A 12,332-nucleotide genomic window follows, 5' to 3' on the forward strand; every position below is an offset into this window, starting at 1 on the left:
TCTTGCCCTATAGGGACCTAATTTAAAATGAGCGCTTTGAATGGTCTTACGCTCCTTCTCGGGGGCCGCCCCTCCTCCACGCTTGCCCACGCTTGTGCTGTTCACCGAGCCTTCTGCATTTTCACCCCCCCGTGTCATCATTCCAGCCCTGGTCACGCGCTCCAGCACCATTTTCAAACGCATATGGCAGGGGTGCCTTTTTATCAACCGCGTCGGGGTCCGATATTATAGCAGCATTCCGTGCCTCCTCTGCTAGCCCCTGCCAAAACGTCTGCGTGCGCTCCCCCCCCCCGATGGTGAGTCTGGTCGCTGAGGGGGTTCCGGCGTTCGCGCCTCCGTGCACCTGAATGGGTCAAAGTCCTCCGCGGTTTGCGTCGCTGCTCCTACTCCCAACTGCGGCATGGCTAATAAACAAGTTCGCGCGGCTTTCCAGGATTCTTGCTCTTGCCGAGCTTTTTGCAGAGCCTGGATAACTCTGCCCCACGATTTGAGGGTTTTCCCTGAGCCTGAGGACATGGTTTCCTCGGCCAGAGCCTTCGTGCAATTATCCCATATCTCCGGATGGAGAATATCTACTGGGCTTTCTATAGACCCTAGCTTTATCAGTCTTGGCACTGCGAGAATAAAATCCTTAAGCTTACACTCAATACCCCACTGAGTGTGGATCTGACTTACGACCTTCGCAATAGCGTCCATGCTCCTCACTGGTCCGGGGGCATCCCCCCCGCTGCACTAGGCCAGCTGTGCAGCAGCCAGTTCCTCGTCCAGGCGATCCCCGAACCCCGGGCGGTGATTGTGTCCCGGGTTTTCGGCACCAGATATTGCCTTCTCAAGGCGTGGCGACCAGGTTCTTAGTCCAGCACGGTGGCCATAACCCCAGGGTCACTCGGTCCATATGCTCCTGACACCAACGTGGTGGACAGCAAATGGCGTTTATTGAGGGGTCACAAGGGTTTTTATAGCTTGGGCAGTCAGTGTCATTTCCTTCTGCTCGCGTCTGACTGGGTGCGGCCAGGTACGGAGCAAAGGTCTGACTGCAGGGTGGGGGGGATGTCCCGACTGACCGTACAGCTCGATTTCTTCCGCACGCATATCCCTAACTCTCCACAGCCCCTGAAGAGCTTTGTTTCGGTTGTGAAATTCATTCCCCCTTCCCCCAATGAAAAATAGTATAATTTGGGGTCCAGATGAATTGAATTGTGCCTCCAAGATCTCCCCGGACATGGCCTGGCAGACTCCATCGGCTGGATCCCAAAGGATAACTCAGCATCACGTTTGGTAGCTATAACCCACCCCTCCTCTTCCTCCCTCTTTTCCTTATTTTCTCCTTTGTTCCCCCGGTTCCCCTCACCAATGCATTTCTGTTGTGGTTATTTCAAGAAAATTGCACTTGTTGATTGTTACTGCAAATTCCCTGTGCCCACGTTTTTTTGTGGTTGTGTTGGTTTTTTTGCACCCTGAGATCACCCCTACGAACCATCACATCATCCATTCACTAGGACGGATCATGACAAATGGTCTCCATGATTCTACGGGGCCTTGCAATGTCACAATGATCTCCATGGATCCACGGTGCCCCTCAGGATCACAACGGCCCTTTGGCTCCATAAGGCCCTGAAATGCAGCAATGGCCTCTTGGTTCCACAAAGCCCCGCTGCTTCACACTGGCCCCTTGGGACCATGCAGCCCAACAGAGCCGCAATGATGTCCTTGTTTCCACGAGGCCCCACAGTGTCACAATGGTCCCTTGGATCCATGGTACTCTGCAGTGTCACAATTGCCCCTGCGTGTCACAAGGCTCAAAAAAGTCACAATGGTCTCCATAGTTCCTCAAGACCCCACAGTGTCACAATAGCCCCATGGATTTCATGGTACTCACAGTGTCACAATGATCTCCTTGGTTCCACAAGTTCCTACAGTGTAACAGGCTCCACAAGGGCTTGCAGTGTCACTATGGCCCTTTGGCTCCACAACGCCCCGCAGTGTCACAATGGTCTCCATAGGAAGGAAACAAGTGAGCCCCAATGTGCAGGGGCAGATGAGAGGCAGTCACCAGAGGCCAAGGCTAGCCAGACTTGACTGTATTAGCAGATTTTATCTGGGAGCAATCCGTGGATATAGGGAATTTTAGAGGTGGAATCCTAATTTCAGCCATGGGAGGCTAGACAAGAAAGACAGTTCTTTTCCATAGGAATAAAAGCACAGAGCCCCAGTGCCTCATGGTCAGATGGGAAGTGGTCCTTGGCATGTCTAATTCAGTGGGACCTGTCAGACAGCCCCCAGGAGGCCAAACCAGGCAGACCTGTTCCATGTTCCCCTGATTTCATGGAGTCCCATACTGTCACAATGGTCCCCTTGATTCCATGAGGTCTTGCAATGTCACAATGGTTTCTTGGTTTCATGAGGCCCACATGGCTCCATGCGGTTCTGCTGTGTCACAATGGCTCCTTGTTCCTATGGGCCCCACAGTTTGATCATTGACCCTTGCTTCTATAGGGTCTCTGAGTTGCACAATGGCCTCCTTGATTCCATGAGGTTCCATAGTCTCACCGTGGTGTCCTTGGACCCACATTGTCACAACTGACCCATGGTTCCATGAGGTTCCGTAGTGTCACCATGGTCGCTGTCAGAGGCTGGATGAGATCGACGTCCCGAGACACCTTGGGATGCTCGGAATGCCCGTGTGGGGCCAGGGCCAGGTCAGGCCTTGGTTTGTGGTGGGACAGAGCCCCGCTCCCAGCCCTGGCCTGGCAGAGCTGTCAATCACACAGCAGGGGGTGATGTTAACCCAGCTCTGCTTAGCCCAGCTGTTAATCAATCAATCACACACTAGCAGCTGGTGCTACCCTGGCTCTGATTGGACAAGCAACTGACAGTCCCACCCAGAGGCGGGCTCATGAAGGCCCAGGGGGTTAAAAGCCGGAGCACAAGGCCAGACCATGGTCTGGGTCCTGCCTTCTCCTGGGGTTCCTTTGTGAGCAATGCTGGAACCTGAGCAGTTGGCACCTATGTGTGTGTCTTTCTATGGATCTTCTGTCTTTCTGTTGTTTGCTATTTCTTCTCCTTCTAATCTTACTTAGCTGGAACATTTTTGGGTAACTTAACATCTTAAGGGATAAAGGTTTTTAGATTAAATTTGCTAAGTTATTGAATTTAATGCTATGATAAGGGTTTCATATTGAAGCGGATGTTGTATTAAACCCTTTGCAAAAGTTCCTTGATTGTCTATATTTTGCCAATAATATTTTGTGTCATTTTGACCTCTTAGCTACATTGATCAGAGCATGGTGCTGGTATCAGTGGGCTGTGGGTTCAACCCTGTGTGGGCCATTCACTTAAGAGCTGGACTTGATGATCCTTCTGGGCCCTTCCTACCAAGAATATTCTTTGCATCTGTCCATGTTGATAATATCTGGTTGGTGTTTCTCCTGTGCACCAAATTCGAGTCAAGGAACCTTTGGTTACCCCCAGCATTTCAGTGTTCTGGGGTGTTGCAGCCCTGCAGGCTCACAATGGCCTCTTGTTTCCATGAGGCCCCACAGTGTCACACTGGCCCCTTGGTTCCATGGGCCCCAACAGTGCCACCATGATCCCCTTGGTTCCACAACTTCCCACAGTGTCCCACTGGCCCCTCGGTTCCCTGAGGATCTGGAGTGTCACACAGGTTTATGCCATTTGTCCTTGCTGCCCTTCACATCCCCCTGGCCCACAAACAGCCCTGAGCCAGACGTGAGGGACAGGCCCTGCTGTTCCAGGCTGGGCTCAGGACTTGGCCTTTCTGCTTCCCCCAACCAGCCCAGGCCTTGCCCAGCACTGCAGTTCCCTGCTCCGAGCCTTGGGCTCCCTGCAATCCTGGCCTCAAGGATCTTCTCTCAGCAGTCCCTGGGCAGCCTTTGGCACTCCCTGCCCTCACTGGGGCCCAGCCATGCTCCAAGACACTTGGAGTTTTGCTGCTGACTCCTTGAGCAGCTTCTTCATCCTTCTCTCTGTGCCTGAGGCTCCTGGACCCAGCTCCAAACCCACCATGGGGATCATGAAAATACAGAATGCCCTCGGGGGCTCTTTGTCTCTCTTGCATTGTCTTTGAGTCTCCAGGGCTTGTGCAGTGATTAGAGTCAGTTTGGAGTTCTGTTCAGGAGGATAATTTCAAAGCGCACCTCATGATTTTTAGTTTTTTAATCACGAGTATTTTTTTTTTATTTTTCAGTTCAGAGAAAAGGTAACTGAAGCTTTCCCCAAGTGATCTTGATGCTGAATGTCTCCTTAGGAGGTCTGGGTGCAGAGAAGAATGACACCCTTGCAGGCTGACTCTGTTTGGACAACCTGCTCCTCATCCCCAGCCTCACCATGTCTGACATCGTCCACCTGGGATTAACATCCCAAAATATAAAAAAAAAAGTAATTTATTCTTTATTTTTAATATTTTCCAATTAAATGTATTAATTGTATTTATTTCTTATTTGTAATAATAGTTGTTTCATTTTTGTTACCTAATTTTATATTTATATCAAAAATCTATCCGTGTTTAGCAACCAATAAAATTAATGGTAACTGCTTCTAAGTATCACAATTCCCTTCATTCACTAATTCACCTCTATTGGTTATTAATTTTTCCTCTATGCTAATTCGCCCTATGTTTAGTCCTTTTGTAATGTTTTTAATCCTGTTTTTCTCACACATGGTTCAAGGGGGCACTTGGGCTTACACGGAGATCATTTTGGGGCACATTTGGGGCAGTTTTGGGTCTGGGGAGGGAATTCAGAGAGAACTTGAGCGTCGGGAGAACACTTGGGGGAGCCGGGTGGGAAATGGGGGGTGGGGGGAAGCACTCAGGGATTCTGAGGGACAATTCGGGGCCCAGGGGACCCCTTGGGGATGCAGGGAGACCCTTGGAGATCAGGGAGGGGAATTTGGGGCCCTTCGGGGTCCGGGCGGGCCCTTGGGGGGCTCTAACGGGGCTCTCTGGGCGCGGGGGTGAAGGCAGAGCGCTAATGGCGCCCTGCAGAGCGCGGGGGTGACGGGAAACGAAGTCTCGGCTGCATTCAAACGCCACGAACGCCGCGGAGCATGATGGGAGCTGTAGTCCCAGAAGTAGCTCCACTGCAGCACTTGGAGGTCCGGGCAGCCAGTTGTGGGTGCGGGCGGCCACTTCGGGTCCTCAGGGGGCACCTTCGGGGAACCTATGGTGCCGGGAAGCCCTTGGGGGACATCTGGAGAGTCGGCCCCTTTGGGGCACGGAACATGACGGGACTTGTACGGCCGGAACAGGTTATGTCGGGGCTCTGGGGTCGCAGGGCATATTGAAGATGGTGGTCCGGCTACAAAGATGCTCTACGGTGCGCAGAGCATCACGGGAGATGAAGTCTCGGCTGCAATGGCGCTCAGTGGATGCCGCGGTGCATGATGGGAGCTGTAGTCCCGAAAGGACCCATTGCTCACTGTCATCCTCCCCAGCCCATTCCATCATTCCAGAGGCTGGTCCATCACAGGGGATGTCCTAAATCCACTCGGTGCCTGCTTCTTCCCCAGGTGTCTGTAAGGTTGCTTTGGCAATGAGTACCACACTCTGATTAAATTCTTTCATGGGGCACCTGTGCCCATAGCACCCATTTCCAAGCTCAGGACAGTGTCCCAGGCAGTGACATGGGACACAGGGTCTGTCTGCAGTCATCCAGCGGTTGTTCTCGCCACCACAGGCACACAGCACTTGCCGTGGTGGGTTTGGGGGATAGTCAGTCTGCCAGAACTCCCCACACTTATATTCCAGCCCTCAGGAGCAAAATCCTCCCCAAAAAGGTTTTTTATTTGGGAGGTCAAAAACTCTTTATTTGATATTTCTGAGCCCAAATCCTCCCTAAATGAGTGTTTCTTAGCTCCCTAAACTGGTATTTCAGACACCAAAATATCCTTAAATTGATGTTTCTCAGCCCAAAATCTCTCCAAATTGCTGCTTCTGAGCTAAAAATAGCCCTAAATTGCTTTCGTTGACACTCGGAGCTCCCTAAATATTTTTTTTTCCCCGAGCCAAAACCCTCCCAAAATCAGTGTTCTGGAGCCCCAAGGCCCCACAGAATTGCTAATTCTCGGCCCCAAAGCTCCTGAGCTCACCATTCTGGCCCCGAAGCTGCTGACACAGGGGTTTCTAAGCCATGAAGTTCCCAGATCAATGTTCCAGAGCCCTGACGCCCCTCACTCACGCCCTGTGCCTGGTGTGCCATCAGCCCGGGGGGTTCATCTCAGCCAGGGAGGCTCCGGGAGCGATGGGCGGGGAGCGCTGGCTGTGCCCATTTCCCACCCCCAGCCAAGGAACCGCTCCCTGACCGGAGCGGGGAAACCTCATTTAGGGGAAATCGGTGTAAAACTGGGAAAGGAGCTGCGGGCAGAGAGGGAGGAGCCCGTGGGGGCGGGAACGGGTCGGGCACAGTGAGCTAGTGAGCTGTATCTATCCCAGTTTTTAAGCAGTGCTTGCGCCCCAGCGCAGAGCGGCTTCTCCCCTGACCTGTCCCAGGTAAGCGCCTGCCCCTTGCTCCCGGGTTTCCTCAGGGCTTGCTCCTTCTGCTCCCGAAACTGATGTTTCTCAGCCCAACAGTTCCCTAAATCGCTGGTTTGGAGCTCCAAAGCTCCCTAAATAGGGACTACAGAGTCCAAAATCGGCTTAAATTGTTTTTTTTGGAGCCCAAAAGCTCTCTAAATTGTTGTTTTTGCTCTGAAAATATCCCCACATCACTCTCCCTGATTCCCAAAGCTCCCAACATGACTTTTTCTCAGCCTTGAACTCCCCAAATCAGGGTTTCATAGGCCTGTGTGTCCCTAAATTGGTGTTTAAGAGCCCCAGTGCTCCCTAAATCAGCATTTCTGCACCCAAATGCTGTTTCAGGTCCCAAAAACGTTGCCAGGTGGGTGAGCCCCAATGCTCCTGAGACTCCTGTATTCTCAGCTGTGAACGTCCCCAAATACCAATTTTTGAGGCCAAAAGTGCCCTGAAATGGTATTACTGAGCCCCAAGTGTCTGGAGACTGAATTTCTGAGCTCTGAAGTTCATTAAATTGGTGTTCCTGAGCCCTGAAGCTCCCCAAGTTGCTTTTCCTGACCCGCAGAGCTTCCTGAGTTCCCTTCATCCTGAGCTCCAGGTGAAAAGGCAGCGCTTGGGAGAGGGAGCACACGGGCCAGCAGCCAAACAAGGCAGCAGCACCCGGGGCTGTGTGAGCAGGAGCCCCGCCAGGGGAAGGGCTGATCCCTGCCCAGCGCATTGACACCACACCTGCCCAGCCACAGGGGGCTGTGGCACTCAGGAACCACTGCCCTGGAGGTCCCTGGGGTGGCAATCCTCCTCCAGCTGTCCTTCAGTCCCGGTGGAATTTCCTAAAGAATATCAGTGTCTGCAACAACAGAAGCGTGACCCTGCCCAAACAGAACTGTCTGCAGCAGAGCAATCAGCAATCTGCAGCCGCCCCTCTGGGCAAGGCCAGTGCAATCACTGTTGGCCATGCACAGCAGTGACACCCCCTCCTCACAAGGCCTTTCGGGCAGTGACCGTCCCTGGGCTGGGCACTGCTGAGGGCCCTCAAGTGCTGAATCCAGTTCTGCCAGAGGGGATTGAGTGGGAAAAGCTCCCTGGACCAACCTGGGGCCTTCACTGAGTTTTGCTGAGGCCTGAAGGAGCCCTGCTGCCCTCCAGGGCCCCCAGGGCTTTCAGTGTCTTTGCCTCATCAAGGCCTAGCAGTGCAGCAGAGGGTGGGGGACCAGTCAGGAAGGGTTGGAGGGAGACCACAAAGTTAATATTTCATAGAATTCCCATTCAAAGTCGATTGTCCCTTCCTGCCCTCAGTCTACAGACACTAATCCAGTTCCTAATTCATTCCTACATAGAGAAAAAATTGTCAATTCAGGCCTTATTTATTTATTTAATGTTATTTTTGATCAATAGCAAAAATTGTTGCTATGACTCTTGCTACACATTAAATGGGAGAAAAGTAAAAAGTAAGTACCATGTTGATTAGGCCCAGCCTGGATGCCATGAATACATTATGGCCTAATGTTTGTTTCTTTGATCTTGGGTGATCAGGAAAAATTTTTAGTCTGAATATGTAATAAATAATTATTTCATGGAGTGAGTAGAACTTAAAAATATAAAATATAAATATTAAAACAATAGCTCACCTTAGCACCCCAGACAAAGCATAATGAGATTTCACCACCACTCATACAATGCTCCTGGATTTAACTCACATGCTGCTATTAATGTTGTATTAGACTCAATGCATAACTCAAAATGTCTAATTTTTTGGGCCTCTGTTGGTGGACCAGACTCTGTTGGTCTCTGGGCAAGAGACATCACTGACAATGCAGAAGAGAGAGTTTTTTGTGAGTTTTTTTGTTTTCTTTTGGCTTGGTTTCTTTCTTTTTGTTGGTTTTGTTTGTTTACCTTTCTCCTCTCTCCCTGCAGTGCCTCATTTTCTTTTCCTTTATCCTCTCCTCTTCTGTCTTTCCTCCTTCATTTTCTTTTTCCACCTCAAAGCTTCCACTTTGGCTCAGGATTGCAGCTCTAGCCCTGCTGAAAATAATTCTCCTGTCTAAAGCAGTTGTCAGGGCTCCTTCCAAATATGAGAGACACAGAGGACAATGTGTCTCTGTCTGTGAGAAGTGGGGTGACCCATGCCTGGAAGCACAACCATCTTTCCATGAGCGGTGATCTGAGCTAATGTCTGTGCTCATCAGTGATCAATGGCAGAGGTACATCCAGGACAACTCCACGTGCACATCATCTACTCATTGTTACTGTTTGAGAAGCCATCACGCTATTGCTCTGCTTTCAGGAGAAAACTCCTCAAACTCTGAGCATTTTTTGCCATTTATATGCTTTCCCTCCTTTCAGACCAGAGCAAAACAGCAAAATGTAGTGGGAGGAGATGGAGCAGGGTTCATTTCTGGGAAATCACCCCTGGCATTTCCTGTCTGATACCTTCAGTTAGACCCGTGGGACAGCCATGGGCCCTGGGGCTGTGACTTCTCTTGGGTCCCTGCCGCCATTTCTCTATTTCTAATCCTCCCCTCTTTTCCTCACCTGGGTCTATCCTCTCCTTGAGCACCACGAAAGCTTTCTTACATGCAGCAGCTTTTGGCAAGGGGTCCCTTAATTCAGTCCAGGTCCTCCTTCTCTGGAACATGGCCAAAGAAAACAGAAAGTCCCAAGGAGCAGACAGCCCAGGGAAATGGAGTGCAAGAAAGAGGGAGAGCAGAGCACAGCAGTGAGTTGTGCCCTGAGCAGACCTTTCCTCACTCTTGAGCAGTCCCTGTTTCTGCCTTCACCTCGTCCCTGCTGCTCTGATGGATGTGCTCAGAAGGGACAGGCAGCTTTGTTGGAAGGGTCAGCAGGGCCGTGCTTTCTGCAGCCAGCTGTGCAGAAGAGGATATTTAGGAAACTTCCCAGTCTGACCCTTCCCAAGGCTCTCTGGCCATCACACTCCGGCCACCAGAGGTGTTCAGTGTTGGGAGGAGCCCCTCCACAGCAGTGGCTGCAGTGCCCCAATGGGCCCTGCTGGACTCCCCACACCCAGCCCCTGTGTCCTCCCTGGTTCCAGCCCAGGTTTCCCAGAGCAGTCTCAGCTGTCTGATTCCATAAAGCCATTTATTCCCAGTGCAGTGACACAGGAATAGCCTGAGATGTTGCTCCAACAGCCTGAGATGTTCCTCCAAGCCCCTCAGTTTTATCCCCTCAGTCTGGATGCCCAAGGCTCGAGTCTGGCTCTTCCTCCCGGGCCCTCAGCTCCTGCTGGGTCTCTCGGTGTCCCTTCCCCAGTGGTGCCACCACTCTTGGTGCCCTTTGTTGGGCTCTGTTGGCAGTTCATGAGCTCTTGTCTGGGGCTCCCACCTGGAGCTCAGCTTGCATCAGGCACTGCAGCTGCCCCAGCCACCTGCACCAGGTGTGTTCACAGCCAGGAGAGGGGAGAGTGGGAGTGAGATGATTTCAGTTTTGTCTTTGTTACCCAGCTTGCTGCTCTATTGGGAATTGCTGAGAAAGCAAAGTAATCGACCCCAAGTGGAGTCTGGTTTGCCCATGGTGGCAGCTGGAGAGGGATGTCCCAGGCTTTATGTGAGCTCTTCAGTTGTATTTTTTCCTCCTATCCAGTTGAGGAGGGGGAGTGAGAGAAGTTTGATGGGCATTTGGCAGCCAGCCTGTAAATATTCTCAGTTCAGTCAAAGAATGAACAGAGACAATTTCTCACAAACTGAACCTAACAATCCTAGGAAAAAAAAAATCAAACCATTATTATCTCTCTTTCTATAACCATTGTTTATAAAAATGGTTTGCTAGAGTGTACTATTCATAGTGCATCAATACTGTGAGAGGTTTTCACCTTAAGACCAATCAGGTCTTAGGTCCACTACTGTTCCTATATGAACTGTATATTTCTTAATACTGTACACGAATAATAAAGTGTCTTTCATGCGTTCTGCATCATGGAATGAGTGGTAATTACTCTCTGGTCGGGACACTTCCTGCGTCGACTCCAGCCAAGGTCACTTGTCCTTTCACCATAGATTTCTTCATAGCTGGTCAGGATAACCTCCAGGATTTGAGTCTGAAGGAATGGAAAATGGTCCCTTGCCTCTGAGGAAAATATGACTGGGGTTGAACACCAGGTTCTGCACTCTGCAAAAGCAGAAGGTCTTAATTTTTACCAAGGAAGATGAAGTGTGTGTCTGTGAGAATTCTCAGAGCTCCAGGGCAGACAAGATGGGTTAGGGACCAGCTGGGAGTGCAACAGAACATCTTATCAACTGCCTTGTCTTCTCTAGTGCTGAGATGTTGCTCACCACAGAGATTTTGCCCCTCTTTTCCCTTGCATTGCAGAATGAACCTAGAGAAAATGATACGGGAGACCACAAGCAAGGACTGAGTATCTTGGAAAGAGCTGTATTCCGTTTGGACAGTGATGGAAGGGAAAATCGGTAAATTAAAAAACCCTGAGTAGATCAGAGGTTTGAGTAGTATATTTTGAGGGATCTATGTGTATTTTGAGGGATCTATGTGTCACAAAAAAGCTCTTAAATGCATTTCTAAAACCTAAGAGGAAATATCATCGCGAAGCTTCCTCGTTTTCATTTTTCTTTTTCTTTTCAGGTGAACCTAATGGCCACAAAAAAAGGGAGTTCATGGCGGCATGACCAAGGAGGCCAATTTGAGTCCATAAGTAAGTGTGGACTCATGGCTCCCATTGCTCTTGCCTGTGCCCATCCTTGGGAACCTTGGATGGGATGTGCTATCCCTGGGAGAAGTGAGGCCAATGGAGATCTCTCCCATGAACACATTGCCTGCAGAACCCCTTCCAGAGCCCAGCTGAAGGCCTGGCCTTTGGGCTGGGATCAGTTTGGTCAGAGGGGTGACCTCCTTTGACCAGGGACACATCCTACTCTAGCGGGGGATGTTGCTGAGCAGGGCTTTGAGGGTCAGGCTGAAATGAATGTGCCAAGGGACAGTGAAGGGGCCTGGGAGGTTCCTCTCCACTCCTGGTGTGTGGCAGAAGGGTCTCACCCTCTCGTCGGTGTCTGTGCTCTGGTGGGACTGAGGCACCTGTGTGGTGCCCGAGTGCTGTGGCAGCTGAGGCAGCTCCCTGGCCCAGGAGAGCCGCAGTGGGCCCGAGGGTCAGGAACCCCCCAGCACTGCATGGGGCTCCTGGGTCACATGTGGTATGTGTTCTGCCCCAGAACCTGCTCAGTGCAGCCCTGGAGTTCCTTGGGGAAAGGTCCTTGTTAAATACCCTGTCTTTGATTTTATTTTCATGTGCATCTGATGTCCAGTGTCTGTGGCTGCTGGCTGTCTGGCTCAGAAAGGTGTAGAAGTGCTATTCAAAGAGCTAAGTAAGTGTGCTGGATCCCATTGCTCTTGTCTGTGGCCATCCTGGGAACCCTTGGAATGGAATGGGATGGGATGTGTTATCCCTGGGAGAAGTGAGGCCAATGGAGGTCTCTCCCCTGAGCACATTGCCTGCAGAACCCCTTCCAGAGCCCAGCAGAAGGCCTGGCCTTTGGGCTGGGATCAGTTTGGTCAGAGGGGTGACCTCCTTTGACCAGGGACATGTTCTACTCTAGCAGAGGTGTTCCTCACAATTAGTAATAATGTCAAAGACAGAGCACATCCCTTCTGGGATTTCCTTTCCTTTCTTTGAGCACTAAAGGAGGAATCTTGCCCTGGGCTTAGATACAGGAACAAAAGGCAGAAGCCTTTCTGTGGAGGTGAGTGCCAGTCCTTGCCCACACTACCTGGAGACTGAACCCTGCCAAGCAGGAAGGAGATCCAGAGCTCTGTCCTGCATGAGGGCTCAGTGCAG

The 12,332-nt window shown here is 51.0% G+C and overlaps 1 pseudogene; it reads left to right on the top strand.

The window, feature by feature from the left end:
* Window positions 1-855, top strand: part of LOC134425966 (antigen peptide transporter 2-like) — a 31,855-nt pseudogene extending 31,000 nt beyond the window's left edge.
* Window positions 856-12,332: the final 11,477 nt, after the last annotated feature.

The sequence above is a fragment of the Melospiza melodia genome, chromosome 17, assembly GCF_035770615.1.
Source record: "Melospiza melodia melodia isolate bMelMel2 chromosome 17, bMelMel2.pri, whole genome shotgun sequence".
NCBI classification, from domain to species: Eukaryota; Metazoa; Chordata; class Aves; order Passeriformes; family Passerellidae; genus Melospiza; species Melospiza melodia.